Below are 17,809 nucleotides of genomic sequence, written 5' to 3'. Positions count from 1 at the left end.
GATTGATATTCTTGCAATTTCTTACTGTGTTTGATAACTATGATGAGCTAAAACTGAACAAATCCCACTGAAGATTTAATTAGTTTACGCATTGTTGTATACATGTTTATTTTATATTAAATCTATATGGTATATAGATTATTGAACGAATTTGACACGGTCATTGAAATATTCAACTGGGTGCTCAATACACTGTAGCGTACCATTTCATAAATATATCTGGAATAGATAGAACCTATCATCTCTGTTCGATCTCGGAAAATCAAAATTTAAGATAATATTAATCTCAAAAGATATTTGCAGCCTTATTTTCTAAATACTCGACCTTTTGCGATGATAGATTTCGAACGGTTATTGTAAGGCATGATGATATCAGTTAATATTGTTGCTCAATTGATTTTCCTTCCAGGTATGAGTTTTTATTTATTTAGTTCTAGAAATCAGGTTTTTTACAATGATCTTCAAAATTAAAACCATTGAAATTGTTTAACAGACATTCAAAAGACTGTTGGGTTTCAAGGCATAAGCGGTAATATTCCAAGACAAAAAAGCGCTTGTATGATAGCAGATAGCCCGTCATATGTTCATTAAGTCTCATGTAAATGTCCCAGTTTTCACTTTTGCATGACAATCACAATAATTACCAGCGAGAATATGAAAATAAGAAAATTACGGGATAGAAAGCCATTTAGAGGTTCCTCAACCTAAAGATACTTTTTTCTTTTGGAAGTTGGCGCATTTTGGTGGTTATTCGAATATAACCCAACGCTTATCGAACATGCTTGACCGAATCTACGCTATAGTTAAGAAACGGAACATAGAGTTTTTAATCACCCGATCTTTTATAAATGGCATCTACTAAGGCAATATACTGTTATCAGACCGGTATGGGCATTAAGTTTCCTTTTATTGAAACCTATTAGATTTTTTGATTTATTTTGAGTAATTTTCACGGTTGATTACGGACATAGTTGGAAGAGTACCACGATGTCAGTCAGTAAAGTACCCATCCGCTAACGGGCCTCCTCCACCCCCGCAATTTTCCCTCCTATCACTGCACTTCACTTCTTCTCACAGCGTAAATGAAAACAAGATTTCCAACACTTTCCTACACACGAACTACCCGAAATATTGATTCAATTCACTTTACTTATTTGACTAAATGTTTTTTTTTTTCTAATAAGTATATCGCGTTGCTAGAAAATTCATCGTAAAGCGAATGTAAATACCAACATCGGAAACTGCAAACTTAACTTAGGGTAGTTCAAAAAATAGATGTTGCTTCGCCACGCTCAGACGATTCTGTTCCATATTCTGAATTTGGGCTGGTTTGGATAGAGGGTGATTGGCCGTTTCAAGTTTGTATGAGGGTTGGTATGGGGAGGTTGAGTTTTTACATTCTACTGATCATGGTGCTTCCCCATTGGGTGCTGACAAGGGGGAGCCTCTTTGGCTGGTGGTAATATTCAGGAGCTTTCACTCAACAGTTCCAACTTCTGAATCGTGAGCATCCTAACCGTTGTAACGTAGAAGGCCGTGGCAGAGTGCCCGTTGAAAAAGGTTTAACTCGTGGTTGAGGTTTCTTGTGCACCCCTGAATGTCGACAACCCGAGGGTCCGACATTGAACCAACTTAGGCAGGATGATGTGCGTTCATATCCCGAAATCCAAACCCCCCCACTATCCCTTTCTCACACTTTTCGTATGAAACATCTGAAAATTTTGTATGGATCATCACACTGCCCAAACCCCCTCCCCCTCTAAGCATTACGTAATTTGTGGACGCTCCCTTATGTGCATTAGTGCATTAGTGTTTGAAAAGATGCAAGGATCTTTCCAGGGTCGTCAATGTCGTTTAAACTGAGGAAATTCAAAAACTAAAGCCTGTCTGTCTGGGTGAAGATTTTTCCCAACGGTCATTACTTCTTCTTGGATAAATAGTTTTAGTCCTGTAAAGGACTGTGTGTAATTAATTTTTTAGCTTTCTCTCATTATTTCACCGGCATCACAGAAAACGATACACGTAGGCTTCCATCGCTGACGGAAACCGAACGTTGCGAAATAAATATACCTATTTGCGTTTGTATTCGCGCTGCTCTGGGTTCTGCTTATTTTCCTTTATTTTGGGCATTTTTGAGGATGGTGTCTTCTGGGATTTTGATGTTCTTCACTGAAAGCCAGCCCCTTTTCCACAGTTGTAGACTCAAAAACCATTCAACTGGAAGCTGCTATTCGGCTTCTTGATTCGGTGACCTGCGAGCAGTTTGCTCAATATTAATAAATATTAACAATATTAACAAATTTTGATGACAACCACCATCTATTTCGTTTAGCTACGTAGTCCTATGTGACCTTTGTGAACAACCCGATTGGGCTGCACCTTTGTGTTTTTCTTAGTATTCGCTTCGGTATCTCAAGAGAACTCGTTTCGGCATTTCAAGAAGAATCTTTTCAGAATCTCAAAAGTATTTGTTTTGGAATTCCGAAAGGATTGGTTTTGGAATCCCGTTTCGGAATCTTTTTTCTGAACACTGAAAATATTTGTTGCGGAATCCTGAAAAGATATCTTTCAGGAATTAGTTCCCAAAAAGATTCCCGCCACGATCCGAAAGGATTCTCGTCGCGATTCTGAAAAGATTCCCGTCGGGATCTCGAAAAAGTTCTCGTCGGGACCCGAAAGGATTCTCGTTGCGATCCCGAAAGGATTTTAGTCGCAATCCCGAAAGGATTCCCGTCGAGATCTCGAAAGGATTCCTGTCGCGAATGCGAAACAATTCCCGTCGCTATTCCAAAAGAATTCCCGCCGTGATTTCGAAAGGATGCCCGTCGCGATCCCGAAAGAATTTCCGTCGTGATCTTGAAAGGATTATCAACGTGATGATGATGATGAAACCGAAAATCTTTCCTTACTTTGATTTGTATGTTATGAAGTCAATTTTTCTCCAAATATAAAGTTTTATATACCATTCCAAAGCTTAAAACCTCAGCTTTTCGACAGTTTGGCTTGTTTTGCACGCCAAGATTAACATCAAAAAGTTGTAGAAGAAAACTTTAATTATCATAGTTTTTCGCTATAAAATGGTCCCCCAAACCTAATGTCCCCAAATGTCCCCTCATTTGTAAATGAGAGATTAATATATAACCCTAGTACCACCTTTTAGTGAGTGATTTGCTTGCGCATATTTACGCTTTTACGAGAACGCTGCAAACAGAGTTTTCTTGAAAATTGTGGGTTTTATTCTCTATACCTCGTAATGATTAAAAACTGAACAACATTATCATTAGAAATTTTTGCTATTTTATGCATGCTGCATTGGAAACAAACAAAAAAAAAATTGCGGAAAAAAAAAATTTTAAAGACTAGTTTTTTTTTCATTGGTGTCATTTTTTAAGGGTTAACGATGGCCCTTAAAGGGTTAAAAAAGGTTCTAAAACATTCATTCACATAATATATATTGCATAGAAACAGTTTTCATTGAAAAATATTTTTGGCCGCCATTTTGTATGAGAATTCCCCATAGTGGACTGGTATGACGGTGAATGTGAGCAGTTAGTAGAAGAGAAGAATGCAGCATGGGTAAGATTGCTGCAACACCGCACGAGGGCGAACGAGGCACGATACAAACAGGCGCGGAACAGACACAACTCGATTTTCCGGAGGGAAAAGCGCCAGCAGGAAGATCGAGGCCGTGAAGAGACGGAGTAACTGTACCGCGCTAATAACACAAGAAAGTTCTATGAGAAGGGAAACCGTTCATGTAAGGGCCATGTGCCGCAGCCTGACATGTGTAAAGACATAAACGGAAACCTTCTTACGAACGAGCGTGAGGTGTTCCAAAGGTAGCGGCAGCAGTACGAAGAACACCTGAATGGCGATGTGGCAGACGAAGATGGCGGTATGGTGATGAACCTGGGAGAACGCGCGCAGGGCATAATTTTACCGGCTCCGGATCTCCAGGAAATCCAGGAGGAGTTTGGCCGGCTGAAGAACAACAAAGCCCCTGGGGTTGACCAACTACCAGGAAAGCTATTTAAACACGGTAGTGAAGCACTGGCTAGAGCGCTGTACTGGGTCATTACCAAGATTTGGGAGGAGGAAGTTTTGCCGATCTACATCTTTTATTTATTTATTTATCAGACTAAGGCCGGAGTGGCCTGTGCTGCACATAAAAGTCTTCTCCATTCAGCTCGGTCCATGGCTGCACTTCGCCAACCACGTAGTCTGCGGAGGGTCCGCAAATCGTCCTCCACCTGATCGATCCACCTTGCCCGCTGTGCACCTCGCCTTCTTGTTCCCGTCGGATCGTTGTCGAGAACCATTTTCACCGGATTACTGTCCGACATTCTGGCTACGTGCCCGGCCCACCGCAGTCTTTCGATTTTCGCGGTGTGAACGATGGATGGTTCTCCCAACAACTGATGCAACTCGTGGTTCATTCGCCTCCTCCACGTACCGTCCGCCATCTGCACCCCACCATAGATGGTACGCAACACTTTCCTTTCAAAAACTCCCAGTGCGCGTTGGTCCTCCACGAGCATCGTCCAGGTCTCGTGTCCGTAGAGAACTACCGGTCTTATAAGCGTTTTGTAGATAGTCAGTTTGGTACGTGACGACTACGTCAGACTTCGTGAAAATCGTACCACTCGTGTCAATCCCTGCCCTTCGTATTACACCCTCCAAAGCGATGTTGAATAGCAGACACGAAAGACCATCACCTTGCCGTAACCCTCTACACGTTTCGAAGGGACTCGAGAATGCCCCTGAAACTCGAACTACGCACATCACCCGATCCATCGTCGCCTTGATCAACCGTATCAGTTTATCCGGAAATCCGTTTTCGTGCATTAGCTGCCATAGCTGGCCCCGATCGATTGTATCATATGCGGCTTTGAAGTCGATAAATAGATGATGTGTGGGCACGTTGTATTCGCGGCATTTCTGCAATACCTGACGTATGGCGAACACCTGGTCTGTGGTAGAGCGTTCACCCATAAATCCCGCCTGGTACTGCCCCACGAACTCTCTTGCAATTGGTGTAAGTCGGCGGCATAAAATTTGGGAGAGTACCTTGTAGGCGGCGTTCAGCAATGTGATTGCGCGGTAGTTGCTACAATCCAGCAAATCGCCCTTTTTGTAGATGGGACATACGACACCTTCCATCCACTCCTGCGGCAGAACCTCATCCTCCCAAACCTTGGTAATCACCCAGTGCAGCGCTCTAACCAGTGCCTCACCACCGTGTTTAAACAGCTCTCCTGGTAGTTGGTCAACTCCAGGAGCTTTGTTGTTCTTCATCCAGCAGATCTCCTCCTGGATTTCCTGGAGATTCGGAGCCGGAAGTCGCATGTCCTGCACGCGTGCTCCTAGGTTCATTACCATACCACCACCGTTGTCTGCCATCTCGCCATTCAGGTGCTCTTCGAAGTGCTGCCGCCACCTTTGGATCACCTCACACTCGTTTGTAAGAAGGTTCCCGTTAATATATCGGGCTGTGGCACGTTACCCTTACGTGAACGGTTCAACTTCTCATAGAACTTTCGTGCGTTATTAGCGCGGTACAGTTCCTCCGTCTCTTCACGGTCTCGATCTTCCTGCTGGCGCTTTTTCCTCCGGAAAATCGAGTTTTGTCTGTTCCGCGCCCGTTTGTATCGTGCCTCGTTCGCCCTCGTGCGGTGTTGCAGCAATCTCGCCCATGCTACATTCTTCTCCTCAACTAACTGCTCACATTCGCCGTCATACCAGTCATTTCTCTGATCCGGAGCCACCGTGCCTAGTGCAGCGGTAGCGGTGCTTCCAATGGCGGATCGAATATCTCTCCAAACATCTTCAAGAGATGCTGCGCCTAGCTGCTCTTCCGTTGGGAGTGCCACTTCCAGCTGCTGCGCGTAGTCTTGGGCTAGTCTACCGTCTTATAGCCGCCCAATGTTTAGCCGCGGCGGACGACTCCGACGCGTGTTGATCACCGTCGAGAGTTTTGAGCGCAGGCATACTGCAACGAGGTAGTGGTCGGATTCAATATTCGCACTGCGGTAAGTGCGTACGTTCGTGATGTCGGAGAAGAATTTACCGTCGATTAGAACGTGGTCGATTTGGTTTTCCGTTACTTGATTAGGTGATTTCCATGTGGCCTTGTGGATATTCTTGCGGTGGAAGAAAGTGCTTCGGACTACCATTCCGCGGGAGGCTGCAAAGTTTATGCATCGTTGGCCGTTGTCGTTCGATACGGTATGCAGACTATCCGGTCCGATGACCGGTCTATACATTTCCTCCCTTCCTACCTGAGCCGATGACGATTTTGACGTCCCGCAGTGGGCATCCATCGTATGTCTGCTCCAGCTGTGCGTAGAACGCTTCTTTCTCGTCGTCGGGTCTCCCTTCGTGTGGGCAGTGCACGTTGATGATGCTATAGTTGAAGAAACGGCCTTTTATCCTCAGTTTGCACATCCTTGCGTTGATTGGCTGCCACCCAATCACACGTTGGCGCATCTTTCCCAGCACTATGAAGCCGGTTCCCAGCTCGTTGGTGGTGCCACAGCTTTGGTAGAAGGTAGCCGCTCGATGCCCGCTTTTCCACACTTTCTGTCCTGTCCAGCAGATTTCCTGCAGCGCTACGACATCGAAGTTGCGGGGATGTAATTCATCGTAGATTATCCTGTCGCAACCTGCGAAGCCTAGCGACTTGCAGTTCCATGTTCCAAGCTTCCAATCGTGATCCTTTATTCGTCGCCTAGGTCGTTCTACATCTACATCTATAAAAAGGGCGACAAGCTGGATTGTACCAACTACCGCTCAATCACATTGCTGAACGCCGCCTACAAGGTACAATTTTATGCCGCCGACTAGCTCCAATTGCAAGAGTGTTGTTCAGACTGAAAAGTGAAGCTAAACGGATTGGAGTCATCAACACGTCGAAGACGAAGTACATGATAAGAAGAGGCTCAAGAGAGGTCAATGTAAACCACCCACCACGAGTTTCTATCGGTGGTGACGAAATCGAGGTGGTTGAAGAATTCGTGTACTTGGGCTCACTGGCGACTGACGAAAATGATACCAGCAGAGGAATTCGGAGACGCATAGTGGCTGGAAATCGTACGTACTTTGAACTCCGCAAGACGCTTCGATCGAGTAGAGTTCGCCGCCGTACCAAACTGACAATCTACAAAACGCTCATTAGACCGGTAGTCCTCTACGGACACGAGACCTGGACGATGCTCGTGGAGGACCAACGCGCACTTTTGAAAAAGGAAAGTGCTGCGTACCATCTATGGTGGGGTGCAGATGGCGGAGGTACGTGGAGGAGGCGAATGAACCACGAGTTGCATGAGCTGCTGGGAGAACCATTCATCGTTCACACCGCGAACATCGGACGACTGCGGTGGGCCGGGCACATAGCCAGAATATCGGACAGTAACCCAGTGAAAATGGTTCTCTACAACGATCCGACAAGAAGGCGAGGTGCGCAGCGGGCAAGGTGGATCGATCAGGTGGAAGATGACTTGCGGACCCTCCGTTGACTGCGTGGTTGGCGACGTGTAGCCATGAACCGAAACGAATGGAGAAGACTCTTATATACCGCACAGGCCACTTCGGCCTTAGTCTGAATAAATGAATAAATACATAGATATAACTTTATCTTCGAAATCCATTTTAAATCACTTTCGCTTCCGGAGTGCATAACTTAACAGCAGAATCTGAATCTTGGGTACGAATGAAGCGAGAAGGAATGGGGCAGTGCATAGGTTCATTATTTGACTTTTAGGCAGGGCCGAAATTCGTTTTGAATAAACTCGATGTATATGAACATGATAATGATAATGAACTTTTGTTCGAGTGAATACGTGAATTTGACGAACTCCTGCACAGGTCTATAAATAGCGCACCGCTCAAAGGGTCATTGATGTTTGAGGAGCACTGAATGAACTCCTCTACATAAAAGAAAACTCGTTTTCCGTCATAGAGTACAGAGTTGAGGTATAGCTTCCGGTTCTACGACGTCTCGACTGTCCATGGTTTTGGTTGTGTTGTATTTCTACCAGTTTACCGGAAGGCGGTTGAATTGGAGGTGTTTAGATTCAAGATGAGGAGAGGAGTATATTTAGTGGAACCGCCAAAACCACATTTATCAATATAAAAGAGCTCCATACCCGGGTAGAAGAAAATAGCAAAAGAATAACAAGTTTTACCATTAATATATGAATAACAGAATAGCAAAATCTGATGTTAGTTTGTTTGATATAGTTGCTAAAATAACTAAAATAATAGCAAACATTGTTCGAGCGAATAGCTAAAAAATAACTCATTTTGCTATTATAAGAGCAAACCAATAGCAAAATATTCATAGAAAGGAAAATATCAAAAACAGTTATTATTGATATGTTGAAAATGCAAATGATAAATGAATAACAAACTTTGTTATGATTGCAAAATGTGTTCTTCATTTGTTGTTCTGTTCTTCCATACAATAACATAATAATAACAAATGTTATTATTATAACAAAATTTGCTATTAGGATGCTATTTTATGTTATTCATGAATAACATAGGAATAACAAAATCTGATATCACAGCAAAATTTGTTATTATTATGTTATTTGTTTGTTATTCACCTCTACCCGGGTATCGGGTGGCTTGAGGAACGGAAAAGCTTTTCATTGTTTAAATTTTTTAGGAGTTTGGGAGGCGAGAACTGCACTCGCCCATCATGAATTGTAAAATCTCTTGACACATTTCATGTAAACCAACCTCATGATTCATGGCAAAGCTTGGTCAAATAAAAATAAAAAGGCAATGTAGTAACACTCAAGTATCAACACGGCGACGTATACATGAAATGATCATATTTTTATCGCCTTTCAACATCATGTCGTGACTCGGATACTATGTTTACGTAGACATAACTCCCCGGTACTGAACTGGACATGATTCCGGTAAACTTTATGACCAGAAGTATAATTGTATATCCATACATATTTTCATTTATTCTATTTGCATAAATCACAAACTCGCTCTTTGAATTCCTTCCTTTCAATACCAAATCGATGACGGATAGGGCAAAAGCGGAAACGCTGAACACGTTTCTCCGAGAACCATTAGCCATAAATCACCACAAAGCCATAAAAAGGCGCTCTGGTGCCACGCAATATGCATGCGCAATATTGAATCAGCGTATTACTTTTCTTCTTGTTTTTCGGAACCAGTGATCCATCTTTGTTGAAATGTTGTTCCGAAATTCTCAGACTACATCTCGACCAAACAAAACATCTCATTTGCCGTCATCACCAACCAGTCTGTTTATCGACCATGTAGACTTTCGGTCGTCCTTGTCCCAATAACATTACCTAGTCCACTATGGCACTGAGCAGGTATTCCACTCGAGATCAGCCGAGAATCGGGCTGAAACTCGAATCAGAATTTCCGCGCGCCCTTTGCCGACATCATCTGGCACCATCCGGTGGAACATGTTTATAATTTTTCATTCTTTTATAGAGCGAATAACAGTGCTAAAAATATCTCCAACATCATCAGCCAGCATCGGAAAGCTGGCATATTAGCACGAGTTTGCTCTCGTGTGAGTACGCTTTTAGGTATGACAGATCCCCATATAGCTCAGGGGTTCTCAATTTGTGAAGAACTGTTTCATGTAATGAAAAACACGTTTAGTATCCAATTTTTCCAGACGCATCAAACATTTGTGACGGCAGTCAGTTCAGCATGGTGCGTGGTTAGCTAGCGGTGCTAAAAACGAGTTGAGAGCTACTGCTTTACAAAATCTTCCTTCCTGATGCCGTGGCGGCTGTTCGCCTCGATCAACCATTAGAGCATTCTGAATACTGGTGTAATTTGCTTGTCCGCTTAGCCGCTGGTCTAATTTTAATCTCTTTCCTTTCCCTCATAGTTGTTCGTCGACGGTCTCTATATTAGTTGATGGCGGTGACGACGCCGTAATCCGCCAGATTGGACTGTAAATCGAGCATATGTTTATGGTAATTGCAAGCAGCAGCACCGACTTTAGGCTCAAGACGATGAATATTCAAACAGGGTTAGTAAGTGCAGGAAAAAGTGGCTCATATCCATCTCATCCGGAAGCTAGACATTCGAAAGTGATCCCACGGAGCAGTTTCTGATGATGGGCTGGATGTTTTTTTTCTATGATCCCAGCTGTCCAAACATGTCAAGTCATCCAAGCTCTAGCCGACTGTTAGACACGGCAGCGGAGATCGATCATCCGACGAGTGAGTGAAAACACATTACAATTAGAGCGATTGTTGAAAATCGGGTCAATATGAGCAGGCAGAACAGGAACATATGTTTACTCGTTTTCAGATACGGGTCGATCAAACAATATTAAACATGGGTTAATTTCATCCTAAAATTTACGATGGATGTGATCGGTTTCAGGCCGAGCGCGATCGATGAATAGGCATTTTTGCCAATTGGATTTATGTACCCAGGGAACGGAACGTGAAATAATACAGCGATCTTTACCGAACTTCATCCACTTTCGTCCCAAATACAACCAAATCGTTAATCACCAATACATTATGTACATATATTCATGATCAAGAATCTAATTTATGAGTGAGTAACGTTTGTGCTATATTTGGGATGCAAGTGCACGTCAATTGAATGATTGAAACCATCCCTGGTCATAAGACGCCACAATTCTCGCTTAATTTTTCAAAAGGACCTAAGTAACATTTTTTTCGTTAATTAATTTGAATAGCGCAATCAACAGAAAAACATGAAAGCTTTTGATTGCAGTACTCAAATTTATTTATGAAAAAATTGTTACTTAGGTCCTTTTGAAAAGATAAGCGAGAATTCACTTATCTTTTCGGTGTTGCTTGCAATTGCTTGGGTACTCATTTACATGCTCTCCATCATGATATTAGTAGGAATATTTCGAATTGCCAACATTTGGCCATCTTATTAGCAACCTTTTGTTTGTGTTAAGCTTTCGCCTGGAGTACCCAGATCTGAATCTCTCACTTTTTGCAATCAAAAGCGGCACAAATTTCAAATTGTAACTCTGATAATTGATGTGCAATCGTTATCCCCCACCCCTTGCCTCAAGTAACAATAACGTCATCCAATAAAAACAGAAAAAAATACCGCCAGACCGGACCCCAGGCGAGAAGAGAAATATTTATTAATTTAATTGTCGATCCGATCGATATAAACGGGCACTAATTTGTGTCGGTGATCGTTTCGAAGTAAGCCGCAACCAGACGTGCTGCTGCACGGCATTGGGAATTGAAGCGGAAGATTATCGCTGCAGTTTACGTGAATTACAGCCAGGCAGGGAAAGATAAAAGTTCCAGTCGATTAACCCATTCGTTAATCTTTTAACGGTGAAGATTGGTTGTTCGCCCACTGTATGCAGAAGGTTTTCTGACCGAAGAATTTTTGTTACAATGAATAGACAGTGGTGAGGAAATATGTATCTTTAAAAACGGGTTTTCTAGTGATGGTTTACCCCTCCACATGTGATCGAATCGAACCACTTGAGATAGCTCATAAAATCGCCTGGCACAATCCTGCTGTTGAATTTATTCAACTTGTGTCTGCTCTCCGTAATTCATTCACTCAACCGTACGTTACTCTTTGGCTGATGAATGAAATACGGAATTTATCGCCGAAAAGAAAAAGTGAAGGTGTTGAACTTGGAATCATTTATCCTCACGAACTGTGCCATCAGAAGAACACAAACATACACTTGTCTGCATAGCACGAACCCCATTAACCTGTGATCCCTATGCAAAAGTGGGAATTTGCATAAATGCGCTACTCTCCGATACCTACCTCTTGATGGTTGCAACGAAAGCTACACTTATGCAATTGCCATCGAGAAACCTTCGCGAAGCTGCTCGATCAGTTTGCGGAGACTACACAATCGGCGAAGCAAAACAGGTTCACGTTCCCAGAGGGCATAATCATTATAGCTGCTGATGCGGCGAGATGATTGATCGTGCTGCAGTTGGATGGAGATTTTTCTTGCCGAAGACTTGTGACTGCGTGCAACTAAATGGGTACGGGACTTTAAATGATCATTCGCGCTTCCATAAAATAACAGGCGACTGTTAGATTTTCTAACAATTCTGTATAATACTCTACCAAAACCTGTATAAGAGCTGGGTATATGCGAAATTGTTAGATTCATATACAAAAAATGTGAGCTCTCACACAGAAAAGCACCAAATTGTAAGGTCTTACACAATATTTGTATACTGCCCATAAATTCATAACAGTCCCATTTAGATGGGAAATCAACATGGGACCGTTATGAATGTATAGGCAGTATAAGAATCTAGCAATTTCGTATATGCCCAGTTCTTATACAGGTTATGGTAGGTTCTTATACAGATCACTTGGAAAATCCGACAGTCGCCGGTTGGACGTAACAATTTCTGAATCTCGTTCGCATAACGTGACCAATAGAAATATTCAATTATACGTTTGTTTGAATTTTGTAACCACTTCGACCCAAAAACATGTTTCGCAAGCTATATTTTGTACTTTGTACAGATCGTATACTAATCAAATCACAGCAAGTATTATCCCGGAATTAGGATCATCGTTTTGATAAGCGTTTTGCAGGCGATCAACCTCGTAAAACTGCCAATTCCATTCGATTGTGGATACCAAAGAAAGTACGATTCCTTGCCAGGATGCCGATGCTTCAAGGATACAAAATGGTATTCGATTACTTGAACAACTATTCAATTGAGGTTTACTTGACAATATGTATTTTCGCAATAGTATGGTGTTGATTTCACAGCAATTCCGCTGTGAGTTACCGAATACATTCCGATGGTTCCACTGCTGCGCGCTTCTCGTGGAACCACAAGATGCAGCCAATATCGATTCGGGTTGATTACGGACCAAGGTTTACAATACACTAGAATAGTGGTCTGCAGCGATGTGGAGTCGGTTCGGATGCGAACCGGTTGACGACAGCAAGGTCACCTCCCTATCTCGATATCTCTCTATCTCGATGTGTTCTGGTCATAATTTGCTCAGGATTCTCTCTCCCTATGTCGATATATTCATATTTCTAGGCTACTAGACGATTTTTGGACAATAACAAACACATGAACAACAAGAGATGACATTTGTTTTGTTGTCATTTTTCATAACAACGAGCTTTTTTCGATTCTTTTTTCAACGAACCCATTTCAATTATCCTTTCATTCCTCGATCTCTCCGTATCTAGATGGTCCCTTCAATGCGAGAGGCGACTGTATAAACAGAATATTCAGAATATTTAAGAATACCGAACCATTTCAACGTGCCGGAGAAAAATTTACATTTTGCATTTACAAATCCAAACAAAACGCCCGAATGGTGGTGTAAAATGACTTAATTGCATGTAAAATATGGTGAACGCATGGTTGTTTGTTTTTATAATGGATTGAACGACAGTCTTACGGGTGAGGTGGAAGAAACGCAAATCGTAAAATTTGAGTGAATATGAAGGGATTTTGCTCATTTTTTTCCATTGCAGTTCAATAAAGAATAACTAATATTGAATTGTTATAGCAACACTCGTTCATAAATGTCCTATAGCAGATATGAATGAGGCCACTTTGCCCCGTTATGCACTGTTTTCTCCTACTCATTCCTCCTTGACGCCAATGGCTCTTGACCAGCAGAAGAATCGTCTTTTACCTTAAGTCCTCTGTTACCAACAACACTGACCATGGCCGACCATGACACTGGCATGGCCGTCCCCGGACGTGCCAACCAGAAACAGTATTTTTGAAAACGAAAAAAAATGTCCTGGCAAAAGCAATTTTGGTTCTTACCTTATTTACTGCTTGTTCAATTCCCAAGTTACCAAAGTGTTGCAACTCCATTAGCACTACATACATACATGCTTGCCTTGGTCTACATACATGCTTGCCTTATAAAAAGTGAACGATGGCCAACCGTAGAACATCCTACAAACCCTTCAGCCTCCCGCCAAGAATATGATCCCCATTTTCATTTACCAGTCGACATCCAACCGTCAAGCATTGCAATGCTGTACCGTGGTTTTGAGCATTTCGATTAGAATTTAAATCATTTAATATTCGATCTACTTGTTGAGTATAAAATGTTATTAGGTTTTTGTAACAATTGTTACACTGCGTCTAAAAATTTGTTCGCTCGTATTTATGGTGGCAACCAGTATGTCCAAGTTGAAGTCTGCCAATAAACAATATAGAAGACAGTGCTGTACTGAACGCAGGCCCTTCCGTCGGTTACGTAGTTCAATGTTTCACCATGAAGTTTTGCAAGAATTTCGACATCCTTATCTGCCTTATGCAACTATTTTTTTCTGAAATATAGGGTATGGGATCCTACTGATGAAACATTTTAGGCATTTCTGTACCTGGTTTATGTATCTTTGGTAGTCGATTCATCCTTGGTAGAACGGGGTTCGCCATTTTTACCCGAGCTTATCCGATGACCGTCTTACATTCTTTTATCGTTTTAACCGGGTCCACTCTCAAATGCATGTATGGTTAAGCAATTTGCATAAGGACATCAAATGGGTAGTAGAAAAAGGAAGGAAAATTAAATTTGCCTTTCATCGAGGTCATCAAGGGAACAATTGCAGCACTAGACTTCGAGAAGTTCGAAAAATCTCTTTTTCTTTCGTTCTTCATGGAATTTGACATTTACTGGCCTTGTTGTTTTCTAATTTCTTTGCAGCGAGAAAGAGACAAAGCAGTCCGTGCAGTATCCTATAGAGTGACAGCATTCTGCCACATGATCAATTGGTCGTAGTTGATCAATTGGTTACGTAGTTCGGCTAGATGTGTGCGCCACGCGCCAATCTGCCGCTTCCGACAGAGTTTGGCACGTCGCCGCCGCCCACATTTACGCGTCGGCGCGCCGTCGTTTCAAATTTATCACGCCAGTGGTCTTGAGTTTTCCACGCTGATTTTAAAATTAATATCACAAATTATTCAGCATTTCAACGAATTTCTCGATAATGCAGTTGATTGTTTGATTGGGTTGCTTAATAATACACGAGAAAAGCACAATCACTGCTAAGTGGATTAATCTGGGTTTTATTATTATAAATGGTCTTAACTACAAAACAAATGAAAATTTCAATCGATACAATAACCACAATAACATTAACATTAACATTCATACAATGACAATTGGCCGATGCAGCATAAGAGTTATTTTTTGACACCATTCAATTTTAAAATGCAAATTAAAAATAGTTACAGGTCTCCAAAAATTCTGAAAAAAATCGAATAAAAATTGAGAATATGTAAAAACATTGATACCCCTAAACAACCCAATTGTCTGAAATGCTCGTGTGGCAGAAAGGGTCATTTGGACAAAATGGGTATACGGCCGAATGTGTCGATCTGCTGAATTGGTCATTTTGCCAAAAAAAAAAGCCGTTTGGGCGAATAGGTCATTTGGCAGAAAATGCCGATTGGTTGAAATGGTTGTGTTGCTAGAAGGACATTTTCGGGCCAAATGGCTTTTTCTACCAAACAGCCAATTTCGGTCCGATGATCTTTTCGGTCAAATGACTTTTTCGGCCAAACGACCATTTCGGCCAATTTACATTTTTAGCCAAATGAACTGTTCAGGCAAACAACTTCTCGGTCAAATTACCAGATCGGCCGAATGTGCCGAAATTTTAATTTATTGTAAGCATTTTAAAATGATCTTCCTATGCTGTGCTGTAGGATCTGTCAAAGTTAACACCATCGTGTGTCTTCTTCTTATTTTTACTTGGATTCGTATATTGAACGCATGATTGTACGACGCAGCAAAAGAAGAATAAAGAAGGTTCCTGTAAATACGGGAACTTCTAAAGTGTTATCACACCTACTAGATTTGTTCATTTAAGGCAATTGCTCGATTTATGGCGAAGGAAGATATCATCCTTTCTTTTCAAGGATTCATGTTGCTGTCAGAAGGCAAAGGACGATATGGTTTCTGCTTTTAATTCAGGCATTTACTCGGTTAAAGGCGATGTAGAATACTATCCCTCCTTTCGAAGTATGCATCTTCTCGACAGACGGCAAGAGAAGATGTGGGATGGAAAGGATGCATTTGCCCCACAGATGACAAAAGACGATATGGTTCATTCTTCTAATTTACGAATTTTCTTGGTTTAAGCCGAGGGAAGATAAGATCCCTTCTTTCAAAGGATAGCTGAAGGTTCAGCAAAAGGCAAGCATTTGCCTGGTTAGAGGCACAGGAAGATGAGATTCCTTCATTTATAGGATGCATTTGCCCGTCAGAAGGTAAAGATGGTACGGTTCCTTTGTTTAATTCAAGCAAGCGCTCCGTTAGAGGCAAAGGAATATATGATCACTTCTTTCAAAGGATGCATTTGCCCTGCAGAAGGCAAGAGAAAATAAGGGTCCTTCTTCCAATTCAGGCATTTGATTGATTTAAGGCAAGGGAAGATATGATATGATTCCATTTTGCAAAGGATGCATTTGCCCGGCAGACGGCAAAAAACGACATGGTTCCTGCTTTCAATTTGAGCATTTGTTCGGTTTTAGGGAAGCGAAGTAATGGTTCCTTCTTTCGAAGGATGCATTTGTCCAGCAGAAGCCAAAGAGGTCATGACTACAGTAATATATTTGCTCAGTTCAATGCAAGGGGAGATATGATCCCTTCTTTGAAAGCATGCATTTGCTACGTTTAAGGCAAGCGAAAATACAATTCATTTTTCAAAATAAATCTCTAAAAACAAAATCGTCTCATGGGACCGTACACATATTACGTAAACAATTAAGAGGGTAGGGGGAGGGGGCGGTCAATATTTTACGCTCCATATAAATAAAAATTCATTTGTATGAACAAACGAGCAATGGGTAATGTTTTCAACATAACCGCGAGTAGACGTAGGACTTGTATAAACGTAACGTATTTACATTTAACTTCTAACTTTTGGATCTATGGAGTTTGATTAAAGGTATTGATATTGGAAACGACAACTTCCATGCTGTGTAGAATTATAAGCAATTTGTTTATTCAAAACTTCTGGAAATAAAACTAATAATTAAATACATAATTAGAATTGCTTTGTTTCTAACTATTAAGCCCTTATTTATTCAAGCAAATGTAGGGCATTTATAGATTTCTTATTGATGATAGTATTTGAAGTTTAAAAAATCTATTTATAAAATTTTCAGACTTGGGCAAAATGTGCTATTTTAGGGGAACTGTCCCGTTTTCAAAACAAAGAAATACAACACCAATTTCGTTGCTTTTTTTGCTAACATGCGTGCTTACTTTTTTTGCTGAGGAATCTGAATTGTTATAGTAACATCATGTTTTAATGTACGTGTCGTTTTGTACCAAACACAACTTAACATATGGTCAGTCATATGACATGACTCGTACCCATTCCGGTATCATGTGGATTATGAAACCAATCACCTGGATGAGCAGACCAAATCTCTCTAATTTTATTCTTCTTCATCCACCACCGCTGCCTCAGCCATCATTGGCCTCTAGCCGTGAACTCCGAGCGATGCGATGGGCGATTGCATCCATCGCAACCGACACCCACTGCATCCGACCATCATCACGCACCGAATGACCAAAAAATGCGCCCACTTCTAACATGCATATTCGCAGACCCACCGGCAGTTCTACCGCTGGTGACTGGATGCTGTCGCTGTGTAGGTAAACACAGCGAACGAACGAACAAAACGAAAAATGAGCGAGCAAAAAGCACGTCAGTACGCGCTGCTGTCACAAATTGTAATGACTCGCACACGACAGGAACTGCTTCTTTTATACATAAAGAAAATTTTGCGGTAGACCCGAAGGC

General features: G+C 41.8%; 1 protein-coding gene across 8 annotated transcripts in view; it reads left to right on the top strand.

The window, feature by feature from the left end:
- The window catches only part of LOC134208759 (muscle M-line assembly protein unc-89), a 292,998-nt gene that overhangs the window by 1,603 nt on the left and 273,586 nt on the right, over positions 1 to 17,809 (top strand). The gene's annotated exons all lie outside the window — the stretch shown is intronic.

This window comes from Armigeres subalbatus, chromosome 2 (assembly GCF_024139115.2).
Source record: "Armigeres subalbatus isolate Guangzhou_Male chromosome 2, GZ_Asu_2, whole genome shotgun sequence".
NCBI lineage: Eukaryota > Metazoa > Arthropoda > Insecta > Diptera > Culicidae > Armigeres > Armigeres subalbatus.
The sequence above is the reverse complement of the archived record's forward strand: the minus strand, read 5'-3'. Positions and strand labels throughout refer to the sequence as shown.